Below are 21,424 nucleotides of genomic sequence, written 5' to 3' on the forward strand. Positions count from 1 at the left end.
TCGTAATTTGCCTGTATCAAAAATAAGTTCCCTGAAGAATTTGCCAACGAAAATACCTTCTTGGTTCAACTCGTTAAAATTAACTGTTTAAGAAATATTTATTTAAATTTTTTGTTTTTAATTTTTAATTGGACATAATTATTTACTATGATAGAACCGTGCATATTTTTAAAATAAGAGTCTACTACCATCTCTACTACTAAAAAGGGTACTAAATTATGCTTTCCAAGGAAAATTTGTATTATCGTTTTGTCTTAGATACAAATAGATCTTATAAATATCAACAAAATATAGACAAATAAAATATTACTTTAAATCATTTGAATAAGAAAATATTTATTATAATAGGTATAAGACTCTACTATTTTCATCCAACTTGTAAAAAAATATAATTTAAAAGCTCCAAACATTTTAACTGATATGTAGGTACCTTGATTTTTAGGTAGCTGATAGATGTATTTATATATCTTAAAAGGAATACAGTACGAAATTGTATGAATAAATTAATTAACCACACATTAACGCAAGAAAATTTGTTATAAAGTTAAGAGAAAAGGACCTGGTACTCATATCAGTGCAAAAAATCAAATTGTACCAAATATTCCACTTAACTTTGGAATTTTTGTGTGTAAAACAAACCTGATTCGAGTCAATCCCAGAATCATGGTGGTGGTTATTATCCAGGCATGTGGAGCTCTGTGACGTAGCGTCCTCGGCACATGTCGGAAAAACGAAGCTCTGTCCGTCTGCTTCACCTCTTGGAGAATCCGAACTGGGCCACACCTAAAGCAAAAAGTCTTATTTAGAAAATTTAAGTGAAGCATTTTCTTATCTAAAAGCTACAAAAATACATACATCACACCACAGGATATGTAAAAGACTTTTCTGTGTACTTTTATAAGAGACTAATTTATATATTTTGTTACATTACAACTACTACTGTCAAAAACGAAATAAGATTTAAATTGGACTTTTTCACTGCCATTCTCGAAAATTTCGTGTCACAAATTAACTTCACATGCCTAGAGGGGAAAAGCCTCTAGTTGAAAGTGAGTAAAAGCACATTAATTCCAATGTCATCACAAGAAGCACGGAATAGTAATGAGGTAATTTCATAAAACTGCCAGAACATTCCACTTGAAATCCGAAGGTGACATCTAAGGAATGGTAGGAAGCAAGAATCCAGACAAGAAGCTGGAGTAGAAGGCAAATGAAATTATGTTTGGGCAGCCCGATGGTTATTTTGGAAAAGAAATAGAAGTACGATATCTGAAAAGAAGAAACCAAAAGATAAAGGCAAACACAACAAGAATAATAACAGTTGGAGTAGAAGGCAAATGAAATTATATTTGAGCAGCCCGATGGTTATTTTGGAAAAGAAATATAAGTATGATATCTGAAAAGAAGAAACCAAAAGATAAATGGGTTGAACACAAAAGCTTCAGAAAAATCGAAGACAAGAGAACAGCAACACATTCAGCAAAGTCTTGAAGAAATGAAAGCAAGAGAACAAGTCTTTGTTGGGAAAAAACCAGATGGCAGAAGAAATAAAAAGTTTTGTCCTAATGCATTCGATGCAATTGATATCTGTTTACCAATGAAAACTAAAACGCAACGTAATTTCAAATCTACTGATACCGCCTGATTGTCAGTATGGGAGAAAAATTAAATTTCTTAAGAGACGTGCATTGTCAGCATCCAACCTCCATGTCCAGAGAAACCTTCAATTCCTATCGCAATCAGTATCGCCTTGAATTATCTAAAGAAAAAAAAACCCCAATGACAACTATATAAATACATCTACTAATAAATAAACCGCAATGTGGAACCTCATAAAAAATAAAAATGACCGCAGTTCACCTGTAAGCGATTCACTAAACGCTAATGCTAATTAGCGTATTAACTCCTACGTATTTCCTACAACTTTCAAGTTATCCAAGATTATTCTTGTTTTTAAGAAGGGTTCACACCTAACAGAAATAGTTCATGGAGTTCCCCAAGGCTCAGTATTGGGCCCTATACTATTTCTTATCTATAATAACTTAACTAAACTCACAGATGATCAAATGAATACGCTTCCGCTGATAAAGGACTGGTTTATTGCTAATAGATTGAACTTAAATGTTGACAAAACTCAATCTTTGCTATTTACGCCTCGCCATATCAATACTTGTAATAACTCAAATAGTATTAAATGTCTTAAAGTTGACCTTGACATTAAATTGAGTTTGGAAAAACATGTCAATGATTTATCCGCACGTTTATCTAAGGAATATTTTCCTACTGCGTAATTTAGATCGTATAGTATCTAAGCTTGTACTCATGTCTGCATATAATTATGGTACTTTTCATGCCACCATGACTTATGCAATTTTGAACTGGGGTCATTCGTCTCACAGTTATAACATTTTTGGTTTACAACGTAAATGTATTAGAATTATGGCTGGAATAAAATACATAGATGATTGTCGGGAGCTATACAAACTGCTAAATATTCTTACAATGCAGTCAGTTTACATACTTGAGTGCCTAATTCATATAAAAAATAATCAGAATGGATTTGTTCGACAAGGAAATTTTCATTTTCACCATACAAGAGAGACAATTTTAGGTCAAAATTTCATAGATTAACGAAATTCAGAGATGGCACAAATTATTTTAATGAGATTCGATCACTAAATTCAGACTGTTTTAAGGCCAGAATTAGAAAATATCTTAAGAGAAAAGCGTTTTACAATTTTGATGAGTTCTTTGCTTATCAGTTTTTAGATATACATAATGAATGTTCGTAATATTTACTTTTTTATGCTGTTTACGTTATATTTATCTGACAATGAATATGTTTTTTAGCTTTAGTGTAGTATTGCTTATGTTGTATCTTCCGTGTTTTTTTTTCTTTGACTTGTGTAAACATTTTAATGTATCGACACCAATAAATGATTTGATTTGATTTGATTTGGAATACAAGAAATTAAGGACTCAATTTCCAAATAAAATCTGAAATTTCTAGAATCAACACAATCTGCTGGTTATACCTTTACAATAATCACTAATTAATTCAAGTTTAATACATTTTTATTTAAAAATAAGCACTGCCATCTATTTAATGCAGATAGTTCCACATGAGTGTTATAAGTTCATGAAGGTTAATGCCTTCATCTGTTGGCTGCAATCCGCTTTCAACAGCACCATCTATTGATCACAGTATTTGACTGCCTAATTATATATAGGATGTAACGCTACTCCATTTACGATAAGTTTTCCATGACGCCACAGTGCGAAACGGTACAGTGTTGCCAAATCGTAATTTTTTTCAGGATATTTAAGAAAATTTATTTTTGATAGCGAATTCCAGTTTATTAGAAATGTAACGTAGAATCACAAATTATGTAGTCCATTTAAATAATTTAGGAAACCTTAATTTTCATTTAGAATTGTATAATATGATTCGCAGATATTTTTGACAAGTTTACATATTGTAAATAATAATATTTAAAATAAGGTTCATAATTGGTGCAACAGTTACAATTTAAGTTTCTAACAACGGTAACTGGAAGCAATGACCCTCCATTTCAGGTTCCTGTTCCAAATAGTCTATTAAGAACCCCGTCATTTCTGGAGCACGCTCGATAAATGTTTACGCATGTTAATGCTTTGCACTACGCACCGATAATTTATTAGTTCTAAAAATAATTTTTTATATCCTTTCAATCGTTTCCAATATACAAAAATCCCACAGAAAGTGTTAATTCGGCGCATCGTTAACGTTGCAAAGTGTAGTAAACTTAAAACAATAAAATTTACTAGATTGACGAGAATTAATGCGATACAGGACAGGAATTAAGGGTTATTCCATCGGCTTACTATATGGTGGCGGTTACATTAAATGCAAATTCATATGAACATATCTTGATACCAAATCATAGAAACCCATTCCGTTGTATTAAGAGTTCGTTTTTTATTTTGTTGTCAAACATTGAATAAAGCAGAATCGATGCAATTTGTTTAATATTGTAATATTACTTACATTTCTTGGGAAATGTTTGAGTTTTAGTTTACATAAAAATTAATTTCTTGGTACAATCTACTAAAAAATACCAAGGAACAATCTAAATCATTTCGTATTAAATCATTAGATATTAATGAATATACTTTTCCCTGCAGAAAAACAAACAAAGGTGGAATTTTCACAACGGTAATAGTTACACAATGTATTCTAAGCTTAATTATAATTGTAGCCATTTGCGCTTCCGTAATTTTAAAATTGGTTACGTAAATTGCAGAGGATATCAAATGGTTCTGTTTTCCCTGTTGTAGCAACGTAATATCTTTAGCAGTACACAAACGCAGTGCATTAATAGTATTACATAATACAAGGCCCGCATTAATATTTGCAAACACAAACGCAGATACGTTTCTAAAAGATTACTGTTTGTGGCAATATGTAGGTATTTTACTTTATTTTTATGTGTATTTTACTTGTGTTTAATTTTTAATTCAAAATGAATTTTTCTAAAATACGCATGCCTGGTATTAAAATTAAAACCAACATGATTTGTTTGACATATGTTTTATGCAGATCCTGTATCTAAATGTTTCTCACAGAATATCTACTTGCATTTACTTTAAAGGTTATTCTAATTGCCAGAAAATGGTTGAAACGACTTCTTTTGTATATGACAAGCTGTTTTAATTTTTGATTGTGCACACCTAGTACATATTGTATTGTATGCGAAAAATTGACAAATCAATTCCCAACCACAACTAATAAGTAATCGCTTTGGTCCGTAATTATTATACACTCCAGACGTGATATAATAATATACAGTGTGTTCCAAAATGATGGAACAAAATTTATATTTTTTTCCAGTTGAAATTTAAATAAAATAACTAAAACGGGTCAATTAGTAAATAGAAATTGTCACTTTTCTGCAATATTTTCAGTTTTTTTGAGCCATGTTTGACAGAAGTATAACATTACCAATTTTTAATAGGACACTGTATATTTTATAGTATAAATAGAACAGTCCTTCTAAAGACTAATTCAGTGATATAAGGTTATACCTACTTTTTTGTCATAGTTGTCAAAACATGGAGGAATTAAATGAAAACTATAATTTAGTATTACTTTTTATTTTACAGCAAATGATCAAAGTGCCCGCCATTTACCATTGCACAATGTCCAAATTTGGTGTTCAAAATTAGGTATCAATTACATTTTGAAAAACATTTGGTGTTATGTTTCGAACTTCTTCTCTGTTACAATTTTTCAATCCTTCGATAGTATCTGGTCTGCTCACATACACTTTGCTTTTTAGATAACCCTACAAAAAAATCCAGTGGGGTTAAGTCAGGGGGGCGTGGTGGCCATCAAGCGGCTGCACCGATTTGGGAAAACTTCATTAAGGTAATTTCTTCAATCGAAGCGAAAATGTGGAGGGGCACCATCTTGTTGGAACCAGACATCATCAGCAGGCGTATCGCGCTCATTAGGGTTAGGAAAAATTAATTCCAGGGTTGGAATCAGCTGAAAACAAAGAATCCAAATAAACGTCGGCTGTCAAATTGCCCTCAAAGAAATAAGGTCCCAGTATGCGATTTCCTACTACTACTATTCCCAGCCGAAACATTCACTTTTTCTGGTCATTTCTCTTGCATTGAATGCGGATATTCTGGGCTCCAAAATCTAGTATTTTGCCTGTACATGGTTCCATTTAAGCAAAAAGTTGCGAGTTGTGAAAATTATATGATTTTTTAAGTTGGATTGTCTTTCAAATACATTTCTAATTTCCTCGCAAAACTGTAATCTTCTGTCTGTCATCTGCCCATAGTTCTTGTAAGTCGTTAACTTTGTAAAGATGGCACTTTTGAAACTTCAGAGTTCTGTGAACTGAGGTCTTCGGCAAGTTGAAGTTGGCTGAGATAGATCTAATGGATGAGTGAGGATTTTCAGTAACGGCGAGCATCACATTTTGACGGTCATTTTCGCTTACCGTTCTTCACCTTCCTGATCCAGGTAAATCTTTTATACTTTCGGTTTCCTCAAACTTTTTGGATACTCTACTTGTTGTAGCTCGATTGATTCTCTGGTCTGGATACTTATGGTAAAATAAGTCACATACCTCCTGGTGACTACGGATTTTATCTCCGCATCCAATCAAAATTAAAACTTCAGTTCTTTGTTTTTCGTTTAAACGGGCAACCAATTTTCAAAATAATTTAACAACGAATGAATTGGAACTAAAACGATTCACGTTATACCTAAGGCACTCTGGTGAATTTTATGTGTATATCGATGTGTTTTTTTTTTGAGAAAAAAAAGCTTTAAAATAAATGAAAAAGTATTAATAGAGTATGTACGTTTTTTAAAGTACAGAAGAGACTACGATTGTTTGAAATAGTCGTCAGTATGACATAAAAGAAAATTTTTTACATTTTCTTGACAACTATGACAAAAAAGTCGGTATAATCTTATATCGCTGAATTCTTCTTTAGGCTATTTATACTATAAAATATAGAGCGTCCTATTAAAAAAAATGTCGGTAATGTTATAGGTGTCAAACATGGCTCAAAAGAATAGAAAATATTGCAGAAGTGACAATCTCTATTTACTAATTGACCTGTTTCAGCGATTTTTTAAAATCTGAACTGGAAAAAAATATGAATTTTGTTCTATCAATTTGGGACACCCTATATTTTTGCAATTTTGTAATACTGTATGGTATGGGGTAGTGGTAGTGTTACTGTGCCTTAATTGAAAAGGTATAATTTTAAAGGATACATACATCCTTTGTATCGCTCCAAATCTAAAAATTAAAAGTTCTAGTTAAAGTTGGAATACAGCAAAAATAAAGAAATTACAAAAATATGTATTTAGGATTATTAGTACCTAGTAACTGATTCAATTTATCCGATTCGAGAAAGCAAATAAATAAATTATTTCTTAACTTATAATTTTCTGGTATAACTATTAAAAATTGTGTTGCATTAACAGTAAAGCAGTATAATGCCATTGTATCAATACAGGGTGTTTCTTAATAACGTGCTAATATTTTCTTGGGTTCATTTTAAGAAAAAAACTTCATATGAACATATGTCCTAAAAGTCTTAACTTTTGAACTACAGGGTGCTAAAGTTTTATGATAACTTTGGTATTACCCTAAATATTTAGTCAAATTTGGTACACGCCTTCTATTCATCGAGATGCATTTTTTGATGTACAAACAATTTTATTATTTTTGCCAGTGGCGTCTGTACAGGTTTTGTATTGAATATTTTTGAAGAAAAACGCCAGGGTAATTTTCTTTTACCATTCCAAAATGTATGTAGATTACTGTAATTTCATAATTTCAATGTTTAAAAGTTATTATCTTAAATAAATTATTGTTGCAAATGAATGAATTTTATTTTTTTATGCGAAAACCGTACGTCAAACGAAAAAAATTGAAGACCCCACATTTGCTCAGAAAGGAATGAGGATTTCAAAAATGATTTTTACTAAAAGAAAAAGTAGTGGCGTAACATATTTTTCTTCAAAAATATTTGATACAAAACCTGTACAGACGCCACTGACTAAAATAATAAAATTGTTTGTAGATCATAAAATGCATCTCGATGAATAGAAGGCGTGTACCAAATTTGAAAAAATATCTAGGGTAGGTAATACCAAAGTTATAAAAAAAAATGTTTTTTTCATAAAACTTTAGCACCCTGTAGTTCAAAAGTTAAGACTTTTAGGACATATGTTCATATGAAGTTTTTTTTTTAAAATGGACCCAAGAAAAACCTTAAATATTAGCACCTTATTAAGAAACACCCTGTATAAAAACTGAGTTGGTCATAAGAAAAATTGAAGAATGCCATCACGTGTCAAACACAACCTTTAAAATGTTTGTTAAAGTATATTTTAAACATAATATGTACATTATACTTTGGAAAATATTAGCAATATTCTACTCATCGTGCACATCAATGACATTTAGATGCGGTAGCAATACTAATTACCTTCAAGAAAAAAAAGAAGGTTCCACCGAGATTTGAACTCGGATCGCTGGATTCAGAGTCCAGAGTGCTAACCATTACACCATGGAACCTTATTTTTTCATATGCATTCTTTTGGAGAAGCTGCATAATTGATCAGTTAATCACTCTATTCATGTTTAATTTACCTTTGACCTTATTTCCCAACTGTACATTAAAATCTACGCTGATAAATTATCTACAGACAAGTGTAAAAAATGGTCATGATCGTTTTTTGCAAGTAATGAATATATGAAACTAATATAAAAATAGTTTAAGTTTAGTAAAATATTCACAAAGCAATTGATTACGAGGGTGGATCAAATGTAAAGAGATTTTCGTTCTGGAGCTTGGAGGAGTTGCGTTAGGATGGGGTGGCCTTGAAGGGACTAAATGGTTTATAAAAATATGTTCCTTAGTTGGATAACATTCCGGAAGCCGTATGCAGATTTCGCGAGGAGCAATATTTTGTTGTCAAGGCTTGGGTCTCAACGAGCTTACATTTTTCTTCCCTAAGCTCATCTTGAGCAACTTTTTGGCCACTGCCAAAAATGTTATGAAGTAAACAATGAATTGGAAATTGTAAGTTGGTTGGTCTCCAGAAGACCACGAACTGTAAGAATGTTGTCTGCAGTCAGACTCGTTCTTAAGTGGCCATCACAGTCTTATTTTCAACTTTTCCGTTCCTCAAAAAAAGTTTTGTAACAAAAAACACAATGAACTGTGAAAATGTGTTTTTTGAGGTGTATTCATTGAGAATTTTATTATAATGCATTGCAGAGCGAATGGATGACATCCTGCAACATATACAGGGTGGAAAATGAGCAACTTTTATTAAGCAACTGATGTTCTAAAACAATACATTTTAAATTAAAAAATAATTCGCATGAAGGTTTAAACAAATTTAAAGCCGCGTACCGTACTGCGAAATAGTCCAGTTATTATAGACATGAAACAGCCTGTTTCGGGAAAAAAATACTATTAGAAATTTCTCTGCGGAATATTGTTCGCAAACGTGTTATACACAAAGTATCAAAAAATCAACTCGAGGCTAGTTGGGAAACTTTGTTTAAACAGTGGTCAAAGTTATGGAAAAGTGTTTTTTTGACTCGATACAAAAAATTATTATTCATAGCGAAAAAAAGTTTATACAAAAAGGTAGGTATTAAATAAGCCTATAAAATGAGACACGTCCGATTAAACTCCGATAATTTGTTTATGCGCAAGATCTCAAATATGGTCGAAAATGTCCGTTTTTTTCTATTGCTAATAATTAATGCAATTTTCATCGCAGACACTTGTAATTCAGGATTTTTTAGGCTTTTTGCATCCTTAATAAGTGGTAAAAATTTCAACCCGAAAGATTCATTAGTTTGGCGTTGGCGAAATTTGTTATCTAAGAAGATGGTATTTTCAATTCATTTTTCCCAAGCTCAATGCGTTGCATAGTTTCGATCGTTAGTTGTTTTTGTACCTAAATAGTTGTATTGACATATGCATTTACTGAGAATTTAATTTTTCAAATTTAATTTGTTTAAAAATGACTGAAAAAAATGTTAATATTTATTAAATTGTTAAGATAGGTAATTATTATAAAATGAAATAGTAACCTCTATAGTTTAGCTAGTACATACTATTTTTCTTCGAATTTTTTTTTTAAAATCATTGTTCTAGGTTGATTAGGTGCTGAAATACTTTTTTTTATTTAATCGCAGTGACCTTAATTATTATTAATATTAATAGCTGAAATTTGGCGAGAGTATACTTTAAGAGCTATATGTTCATGTCGTACATTAACATTAAAGCGAATTCAACTATTTAATTCCAAAAAAGAAGATAGCAGCGATGCGTTCTATTACTCGGTCTAGCAAACGCGTGGGGAGAACGAGGCGGAGCATGCGCGCTACGCGCCTGGTTGCGCACAGGAAAATGATCGAGCGGCTTCAAATCGATGGAGCTGGAAAAATTAGCCATATCTCTATTAATAACGAACCTATCGATATGATCCTTTTTTTAATTTGTGGTAGCGCGAAAATCCATGAGCATTGAAGACATGGTATTAACATTATTTCAACCCGAGATTTAATTTTTTATTTAGCCTCGCTCTTCCAACTCGTTCGCTAGACCGAGTAATAGAACGCATCGCCGCTATCTTCTTTTTTGCAATTAAATACGTAGTTGAATTCACCTTAATATTAATGTAGGTCATGAAAATATAGCTCTTAATGTATACTCTCTCCAAATCGGCTCTTAATAATTAAGGACACTGCGGTTAAATAAAAAAAAATGTCTCAGCTTCTAATCAACTTAGAACGATTTTTTTTAAATTCGAAGAAAAATAGTACTAACTAAACTATAGACGTTACTATTTCATTTTATAATAATTACCTATCTTAATAATTTAATAAATATTAACATTTTTTCAGTCATTTTTGAACAAATTTTTGAAAAATTAAATTCTCAGTAAATGCATATGTCAATACAACTATTTAGGTACAAAAACAACTAATGATCAAAACCATACAACGCCTATGAGCTTGGGAAAAATGAATTGAAAATAGCATCTTCTTAGATAACAAATTCCGTCAACGCCAAACGAATGAAGCTTTCGGGTTTTACTTATTAAGGGTGTAAAAAGCCTCAAAAATCCTGAATTACAAGTGTCTGCGATGAAAATTGCATTAATTATTAGCAATTGAAAAAACGACCATTTTCGACCATTTTTGAGCTCTTGGGAATAAACAAATTATCGGAATTTAATCGGACTTGTCTTATTTTACAGATTTATTTAATACCTACCTTTTTTGTATAAACCTTTTTTCTCTATGAGTAACAGTTTTTATACGCGAGTCAAAAAACCACTTTTCCATAACTTTGACCATTGTTTTAACAAAGTTTCCCAACTAGTCTCTAGTTGATTTTTTGATAATTTGTTTATAATACTTTTCTGAACAATATTCCGCAAAAAAATTTCTAATAGAATTAAAAAAAAGCTATAATGACTGGCCTAAAAACGCTGATGGCAGTTTTAACGGTTTAAATTTTACGTTGAAATTGGTAAAATTTATTCAAATCTCATTTAAAAGTGCCTACATAACACAAAAATTAAACGAATAAACGAATTACTTACCAATAAACGATATGTTTTACAAAAATTGTTTAAAGTTGTTTCCATGTTTTAATAAAAATTCTTCCAAACGACGGTCAAAATTAGTCCGCATACATACATGGAAACACTTCTGGCATTTGTTGAATTTCATTAGCTGCAGCAAAAATTCGCTGTTGAAGATCTGCTGCATCGACAATAGGCGTTCGGTACACAGTTTGTTTCATACACCCCCAAGGAAAAAAATCGACAGGGTTCATATCCTGAATTCGTGCTGGCCAACGTATAGGACCATTTCGTCCCATCCACCTTTCCGGGAAGTTGGCATGTAAACATTCACAAAATCCACCAGAAACAATGTGAAGGGCGCCATCATGCACGAAGAACATTTGGGCATGGATTTGTAAAAGGACGTCTTCCAACAAATCCGATAAGGCGTTTATTAAAAACTTTAAATAAGCAACACCAAACGTGTAGGTAACCACACATTTACTGAAAACGGTTGATGGAACCGAGATCTCTGTACAACGTGAGGATTTGCATCACACCAATAGTGAATGTTGTGAAAATTAGTATGCCCTCTCTAGTAAAACATTCATCCATAAAAATCACCTTGCTTGTAAAATCCGATTCTTGTGCTATTTGATATCGCAACCATTGGCAAAATTCCACACGCGGCTAAAAAGCATTGTTATTTAATGCCTTAACCTCTTGTACATGATAGAAGTGTTCCCGTAGATACACCCACTTTTCGAGTAATGTCGCGAGTACTGCGTCTGTTACGGAAACGGACGGCATATAAACGATAAGTCTCATTTAAATTGTACTGACATTCTCCGAACATTAACACCATATTTGCTAGTTTTTGATCAGAAAACATTTTATACGCTGGCTGAGTAATACTGTAACACACAACTAAAAAACACAAGACATACTGGCCTACATCAGCTTTGCTTGATTGTGGAAATCACGTGGAACGTCAGCGAATTAGAGAAACGCTTCACGCATGTAGCGAGTCCTAAGCATTCTGGCCGTGCATGTGCACAAGATGCACATTTATGATCAATTTTCTTAATTTTCTCGAAAACACAAGTATCTAGACCATGAGTTGCTTCATAAAAGTTGCTCATTTTGTGCCCGCTATCGCCCTTTTCATGGAACGCACTTATTTCAGAAACACCCTGTATACGAGTATTCTCAGAGCCGTCCCATCCTAACGCAACTTCATTCAGCGCCAGAGTGACTCATTTATATTTGAGCCAGCCTAGTATTTCATGTGACTGGTTTTAATCTCACGTAGACTGCTCGTAGGAGAAAACTGTTCATATAGAGTTGTGAAGTAAACTGTTTTCAGGAAGCATCACAGACGGGTTATATTTTGCTCATTTGCCGCATCAGTGCACCGAAAAACGGATTCATGATCAAGACACAAAATAACTACTTTTATGTAGCATAATTTAACTTGAGAGGAACATTTGAATATCCATTTTACATTGACAATTTATTCATCAACAAATTGACGAAGTTCTTCATCAATTAATTCTCGAATTTATTGGTAAACAGTGTGGTTTTACACTGCTACAGACTTTGTCAAGTTTTTTGACGTATGAATCAGTTCTACCAATGAATCAAAGAAGCAAATAAATTTCAAAAATGTCACCTTTCCACTCATAATTGTAGTGATACAACAGCGGTACCGTTCTGACACATATTATATAAATATTCGACGCCACTCAATTTACATACTCCAATAACATAACCTCATTACTGATCTGAGGCTGGAAATCTGTTGGGTTGGTACTTCCGAACTTCACGAAGAAATTGACGAAAATTAGAACATGCTCTAATTCGTCAAGAACTTGATGAATAAATTGATGAAGTTATTTGACAGCTGATTTGGTGCATTACACTTGTCCAATTTCTTGATGAAGCGACTTCATCAATTAATTGATCAATAAATTGTCAATGTAAAACAGCTTTTAGAAAAGATATTGCAACTATACAGGTTGCCCTATGTACGTTTCCAACGAAGGACCCGAACTCAAATTATTCGAAATCATTTTTGGCCGCTAGATGAACACAAGTTCCAAACAAAATTTTTGATTATTTTGAATAACTAATACGCGTTACGCCTTACCCTCACCCATAACTATTATCCGTTCATGCAATAATCACAAATATTTTTCAGTTGGTAGCTATATGCGAGCTTTGTCTCTTGTACAATTTTCATTAACTGATTGCGTTAGGTACCTATAAAAAACATTAGTACATGCTCTAGAGTCAATAACAATAACTAAAAACAAGACCTAGGGTCTAGGCGTTCTAATAAGGAGTCCGCTACCACAGAGTCTAGCCCAAGAACAACAAGGGTAGGCGAAAAATTCCTAGCTATGGCTAAGGAAGTATAGTATAAGAATGTAAATGACACGTGCTTTAAAACTTTAAAATAACTATGACTCCATTTTAACTATTACGATTAAATTTGTATTTATACATTTTCTTTACAAAAGTTTGATGGTTGGGCACAGAAAAATACAAAATCAGTGCCTACTAGCAATTAGTTGAGTATTGTAGTATTGGGGTAACATATTTAGTCATTAAAAATTTACCTTTTTCGTACCTAGATCGCTCAGCTAATGAAAATTGATCAAAACCCAAAAAACTTCCAAATCTTACTAATAATATTTGAGTACTGAAAAGTATTTGTTATTATTCTATAAACGGAAAAAAACTGTGGACGTATATTCACATTGTACATTAATTTTCTATAAGTTGTAATTTTAAAAAATATCAAAAATGTGTCAAAAATAAAAGCCCATATTCAAAATTGACTAACGCGNAAACTAATATCATATTTGAATTTAGCATGATAAAAAAAACCCTGTATACCACATTTTATCCATTTCTTGCGTCTCTGGCTAAAGATATTAAAAAAAAAATCAAACAAAAATAAAATTCAACACCCCGTATCTTTTAACTGAAGGCCTTGCAGACCCATGTTCATAGGAACTTTTTTTCTTATTTTAATGTCCTCTATTGTGTGGCACTATGCAATGTACTTTTTTCTATGTCACCCTGTATAACCTTCTGCCACGGTAGATGACTTCCATCAACCGTGTTGTAATATCCCCTCCAGCATTGGCCAAGAGAGTTGCAGATGCGCGACGCAAGCCATGCCCTGTATATAAATGAGAGTCTGTCAAATCAAAAAATAGCAAAACAACATTAGGGATTTTTGATATAGGCCAATCATTATAGCTTTTTTTCGGGAAAAAAATTCTATTAAAAGTTTTTCTGCGGAATATTGTTCAGAAACGTGTTATAAACAAAATATCAAAAAATCAACTCGAGACTAGTTGGGAAACTGTTAAAACAATGGTCAAAATTATGAAAAAGTAGTTTTTCGACTGGCGTAAAAAAACTGTTATCCATAGAGAAAAAAAAGTTTATACAAAAAAGGTAGGTATTAAGTAAATCTGTAAAATAAGACAAGTCCGATTAAATTCCGATAATTTGTTTNCACCCCGAAGAATGCTTTTAGGAAACTATTAACATATGCATTAACCACATTTATTGAATATCTTTACAAATTTGCTGGACAATACAGGAAAGGTAGATTTTCTTACGTTTACATGTTCTCGGTGAACTTTTAATGCGAAAAATTAAAAGTTGCTCTAGTTCTAGTTGCATTACGCTTCGTCACTTCCTGGATGGATCTACTTGTTCTATCATTGTCTTCCAATTAGTAAAAGTGCTTGTCTATAAAACGCCAGCCAACTTCAAGCCATTTTTACACGTATTTTAATTCATTAAAATAATATAAACTGCCTTAACGTTTACCACGTAACATTTTCTACGGTATTTATTTACATCAGCAATTAAAAAAATTTCAATTTAAAAAAGTGTCCATTATTTTCAAAAGAGTAGGTTCCACCGAGATTTGAACTCGGATCGCTGGATTCAAAGTCCAGAGTGCTAACCATTACACCATGGAACCATATATTTTTTTTCACAATCATCACAAAATTTCATAATTACTTGATCATTTCTTATTTATGTCTTATAACTTGCTGTTATTGATAGATTCAGAGTCAAAGGTACGTATATATCCATGCACTTGTAATCTATCAAAATATTATTCCCAGTTCCGCATTGATTTATCTTAAGAGTAATTATATTCATTATTAATAATTAATTAATATAAAAATAGATCGTGTTATTCACTACTTTGACCTGGTATTAGAAGTGTCATATCTATCTTCAGAAGATCTTTACAGGTCTTTTTGAAAACAGAAAATATTGTTTATCCAGCACTTGTATATAATACATAGATTTAATAGTAAGTATATGGATGAGGTCAAAGACCACTTTTTGTGCATTTTAGCTGTTCCAACATGAACAGCGAAAGCGGCAGCAATTTGCCCTAAGTCACGTGACCTAGGATAAAATCGCGCTACATTGATTTAAAAAGCAACTCTATTTCTGATTAGCATTTTTTTATAGTAACACAATAAAAAAGTACTGTCAAATTTATTTGTAAAATTCGTAATAACACTTAATTCCACGTAATAGATATAACAAATCGCCCGTGAAAATGCCNTTTTTTCGTTTTGACATATACTTTTTGGTGAAATAAAAAAATTTGGAATCACAGTTCAAAAACATGCTCAAAAATGCAAAAAAAGAAAAATGACTCTTGCAGCAATGAATTTTTCAGTAATTATTGTTGATAGTTTGTTTAAATTTAAAGAAAATTCAAAAACTGATTACACCATTCGATTGTACGGAAAAAATACAAAAGAAACTGTGCCTCATTGTTTGACCCGAAACTTTATTTCTGTTTTCTGTTACACAAAGTTGTTTGGCAGAAAAGTGATAGCATTGCAGTGATCACCGGAAAATATTTGTCTTTTGTACGCAATCATTATGTAGACAATAGCTGTATAGTATTTGATGGTTATCCGGACCATGAGGCTGATAATGAAAACTCAACTGCATCTTCAACAAAAACAGCTGAACGCTTATGGCGAAAAAATTCTTCGAGTATTCATTTTTTAAATATTGAACGGCACACAAAAATAACATTTTTACAGAAGTTTTTGTCAAATGATAAAATGATAAAATCAACATTGAATTCACTGATTAAAACCCCCGAGTTGACAGAGTTGGTAAAACCTTTTTATGAGACTAATGCAGAATCAAAAAGTCATTGCTCGAAATGGTTGTAAATTAATTTCGTCTATTTACATATGCACAAATGATAGATTATCTCTGGATGATTTGAGATTTCAGCAATATAAAGTATTAACTGCAAAGTCTACTTTTAAATTAGAAAAATTACCACCATCGGAGCAGCTACACAACACTCCTATAGAGCATACTTTCAGCTTCAGACGTGGCTTGGAAACAAAATAACTGCAACCAAGTGGGGCTGGAAAGAAGTAATTGCGAATAATTCCAAAATACTCATGCCTCGCTTTACAGAAGTTTCAGTCGTTCCTGAAGATTTATTAAAAACAATCTCTTGCAGCTGCGAAACCAGTTGTGACGGTAATAGATGCAGGTGTCGAAAACATGGACTGCGATGTACAGATTTATGTACAAAATGTCATAGTTCGGACAATTGTTTGAACGTTGAAAAAATTTCGAAAATTTTCAGTGATTCCTAAGACATTTCACATGAAATCGAACAGCCCAGTCTTTGCTTGAACCCGGAAGATCAATTAACCGAAGAATTAAGTGATATCGAAGAAACGTTTGAAGAGCAGGAAGAAACGCAGTCTAATGAAGGATCGGACGATGAAGATCAAGTTAAAAAGTTGCCAAAAAGACCAAGATTCGCCTAGTATTATTAATTGTAAATATCCTTTGTAAATATTTTTAAAATTTTGAAAGCAAAAATCTGAATTTTACATAATTTAATTAAAGAGTCGCTTATACATCTATGAATTCAATTCAAAGTTAAAAAAAATAAGTACATTAATCGATCCTACGAAAAAAAAATATTATGTTNTACCTACTTACGAATATTAACATTAACATTTATGGTAAAGCCGTAATTTGATGTCAAAGGATTATTGGGATCATTTTATAATTGTGATAAATTATAGAACAGGTTGCCCCTTTGCTGGTGCTTGCTTCAGGAGTTTGAACCCGTTGTATCTTTTTAGCAATATCAATTTTGCTGGAAATTGACTTTCCTTATATAACCTTATGCCACGGTAGATGACTTCCATCAACCGTGTTGTAATATCCCCTCCAGCATTGGCCAAGAGAGTTGCAGATACGGGGTGCAAGCCATGCCCTGTATATAAATGAGAGTCTGTCAAATCAAAAAATAGCGCAACAGCATTAGGGATTTTTGATAGCTTATTAATACCAACAAATTGACGTGTGCATTTTCCCTTTTGAAAGCCTTAGGCCTTTGAGGCCTTAGCTTAGAATATTTTCTAATTAATTCAATTGGATTAACACAAAATCCTTCATTGACCACAGCGAAGCTTCTTGGTTTGTTCATTTTAGTATTTGAAATCATGATGCCCTTTGTCCTCTGTATTGTCTATGCTTAGATAGGTCAATTCCTCGCAACGGCAAGCGCCAAAAACTCCTAATATCAACGCCACCTAAAACCAACAAATTTAATAAATATAACTCAATTAAACTATTCAGTAGAACCTACCTTATTCATAAGATGATCTTCGTCTAGTCACGCAAAAATTGTTCGATTTGTTCTCTTTCTAAGACCTTGGATTTTTTTGGTTGAAAATGTTTATGCTTAGACTTTAGAAATGCCACTAGTCTTCCGAATTTAGAAATTTCAATGTTCTTGTAAACTCTCAAAGTTAACTTCAACATTAGTCCACAATGTGGATGGAGTTAATTTCTCACTTAAATTGAAAAAATAAGCCAGCAAGTCATCTTTATTTATGCCTTTCACCCCTTCTTTGATTTTTCAATCGTGAACTTCCTTCAGTTCTTTGTTGTTTGTTTTGATATATCCGGAATGATGCCTGCATTTCAGATGGAATTTCTACATTTTCCATTTTTTCAGTCTTGGTTTTAGGATTTCAACGTGATTTCAACTCAAAAAATATTGTTTTTTTACAGACACAATTTAGGTTGACACTAGCATCCTTTATAATACATATTGAAAAATACATTAATTTCCTTAAATTGCTTTTTCTGACATTGACAACTTGAAATGTTAAGTTACTTTTATTTGTTATTAAAACGAAATTCTATGAGTGTTCGATAAAATTTTGTATGGCACTCGTGTGTTACGTCATATAAGTCACTTGGGAAAATTAGCTAAACATTTCCCAGCGTGACTTATATATACCGTAACACACTAGTACCATAAATAACTATTTTCCATGAATTGAGCGCTCAAAAAATAGGTGCCATGTTTGTAACGTTCCTACAACCTACAACATTAACTTTGTCGATATGACATGATGATATACAGAATAATAATAATAAACCATCCTCTTTACACATAAACTATTGACGTTGTAGATTCTTTGTGAAAAGAACAATAATTAAGTGCTTACCTAATTATCAATTATCATAAAAAATATATTCTATAGCTCTTGACGAGATCGGTTAGAGCAGAGAAATCTTTGCAGGCACACGGATCGGCCTTACAAAATTTTATCATCTCATTTAATTATTTTTTCCTCCAGTGCAAATGAAAATAAATGAGCACTTGGGGATATCAGGAAAAAACAGAATTAATTAAAAAGGACAGCGAAAACAAAAAGTACAAGCAAACGTAATATCCGAAGGGAGCTCCTTTAGTAATGTTATCGTAATTTATTTTTTTAGCAGTTGCACGCCCTATTGCTTGCTTCGCTTTATAAGATAATATTTTGCTTCTGTGGCGAAATAGAGAATACAACGAGATTCCAAACAAACGGAATCTCAAAAAGTTGCGTAAAATAAAGTTAAGTGTGGTGCATAATAAGATATAATTAAGAAAAAGATGGAAGAAAAGAATAAAGTATTTTTTTAGACAGCTAAATTCATAGTCTTCAGTATCAAATATACAGTGTGTACGGATTGAGTGCACATGGGGTGTAAACATTTTTCGAGTTGAAATTTGGGTCTTCTGGGTTTCATCTCTGCTTGGCCTTAAACTAAGAAGTTGAAAAAATTAGTCCAATTAATTAATGCACAGGGTGTTTTTACGATGAATTTTCAAAAATTTTCAAGAGTAAACAACCTTTGTTTTTAAAAATATCAAAAATATTTACTAAAGAAAGTTACTGACAATGAGAACTAAAAATTATGACAGACTGTCAATTTTATCGGCCAACTTTGTTTTTTTTTACTTTCAGCAAAAGGGACACCCAACGTATTCAACGCAAATCATTCGAGAATGGCTAGATGGTCAATTTCCTGGGCGGTGGATTGGGCCCAATTCCTTGGGCTCCAAGAAGTCCTGATTTAACTCCAATGGACTTTTATTATCTCAAGCAGAAAGTCTATGGGTCCCCATTGAATAACGATTTATTTGAATTGAAACGAAGAATAAAAAATACAATGAATGCCATCCCCATTCAAGAAATCCAATACGCCTAGGTACACAGAATTTACCAAGCGCGCTGAGCGGTTGGCGGCAGCACATTTTTTGAATAACCATTATATTATTTGTTTATTTAATATTATATTAGTTACGTTTTTTTCTCTAATAAATAATAAGGAATTTGTACTTTGTGGTTATGAAAAATAAAAAAAAAACAAAGTTGGCCGATCAAATTGAAAATTGAAAATCTGTCATAAATTTTTGTTTTCAATAGTTTTCTTAAGTAAAATTTTTAATATTTTTAGAAACTACGGTACTTTACTCTTTACAATAATTTACAGCCTGTGCATTAATTAACTGAGTTAATTTTTTCAACTTACTAGTTTAAGGCCAAGTGGAGATGATGCCCAGGAGCTCAAATTTCAGCTCGAAAAATGTTTGTCATTTACACCCCACGTGCACTCAATCCGTGGACACACTGTATATCATATTTTCATTACTGAATTTTTTAATTATTTTGCAAGTTAAAAACTTCAATATAAGTTAGGAAAACTTTTTATTAAAATGCTTATGTATATAAATTGAGTATACGTTAGCATTATGTAGAGAAATACGAAAATATTAGGTATTTAAAAATAAAGTGTACCTATATTATACAACTAAAAATACCGTGTAATCTGCCTAATCATATTCCTTAAACAATATATGTTATAATCTATACATAGTTATAATTTAATTAATAAAAAAAGTTTCTTCGAAGAAAAAGGTTCCACCGAGATTTGAACTCGGATCGCTGGATTCAGAGTCCAGAGTGCTAACCATTACACCATGGAACCTTGCTTCAATTCGCGCTACCAAAACGCTAGATAGACGTATACTACTTATTTTAAATTCAATGGTAATAGTTAAATAATCAATAAATATGATCTGTACAGGGTGATTCAGTTATAATGTCATTAATTTAAATTATGTATTCGGACGGCCTAATAAATACAAAAAATCGAAAAAAAATGCTCAAGCTTTTAAAAAATAAGCAAAGTGCCCCTTAACTCCTGTTAATTCGAAAATAATGATTTGAGAATATTGTTTTTTCAACGCAAATATGAATTTTATTTTGTTTTGACAGCGTATTCATATTGTACTAATTTTCCCTCATCTTCCCTTAAAATTAATGACATTATAACTGAATCACCCTGTATATGAAAAGTAGAACAAACTGAACTGTCGGTATTTGAACATTATTTCGGATATCACATCTGAAACGCACCTTAATAGTACAAGACACAACAATAGTAAAAGAAATCAGTAAGTAAATATTAAAATAAATAAATGTTCGAAATGAAAACTAATATACAAGTTGAGTTCCATAAGTAATGCGACTAAATTCATAAAAAATCATTTATTAAACATATTAATACAATTAGTCAAAATTTATCGAAATAGAATTCTCCTGCATCTATACACTTCTGGAGGCGGTGTTTCCACGTCTGGAAGACCTTCTCCGGGATATCCTTTAGAGCCAGTGTGACATGAGCTTTGATGTTTCCTATCGCGCCCCAATGTTTCCCTTTCAGGCCTCCATTTAAGCCAGGAAACAAAAAAAAAATCTGCGGGAGCCAGGTTAGGACTATAAGAAGACTGGGAAAGCAATGGGGTGAGGGTCCTGGCTAGGAAATCACTGACAATGAAGACGTTGTGGCTTGGCGCGTTGTCGTGATGAAGTTTCACGTCTTGATGTGGTCGATAGCGCGCGACCTTCCTTATCAGTATTTTCA

The 21,424-nt window shown here is 32.3% G+C and overlaps 3 non-coding genes across 3 annotated transcripts; all 3 read right to left on the minus strand.

Annotated features, from left to right (window-relative positions):
* Positions 1–8,021: 8,021 nt before the first annotated feature.
* Trnaq-cug lies at positions 8,022–8,093 on the minus strand. Its single transcript has one exon. It is a non-coding gene; the product is annotated as a tRNA-Gln (tRNA).
* Positions 8,094–15,050: 6,957 nt separating this feature from the next.
* Positions 15,051–15,122, minus strand: Trnaq-uug. The gene has a single exon. It is a non-coding gene; the product is annotated as a tRNA-Gln (tRNA).
* A 5,291-nt stretch (positions 15,123–20,413) lies between these two features.
* Trnaq-cug lies at positions 20,414–20,485 on the minus strand. The gene has a single exon. It is a non-coding gene; the product is annotated as a tRNA-Gln (tRNA).
* Between the last annotated feature and the right edge of the window lie 939 nt (positions 20,486–21,424).

Source organism: Anoplophora glabripennis, unplaced genomic scaffold, assembly GCF_000390285.2.
Source record: "Anoplophora glabripennis isolate ALB-LARVAE unplaced genomic scaffold, Agla_2.0 scaffold618, whole genome shotgun sequence".
Classification (NCBI taxonomy): Eukaryota; Metazoa; Arthropoda; class Insecta; order Coleoptera; family Cerambycidae; genus Anoplophora; species Anoplophora glabripennis.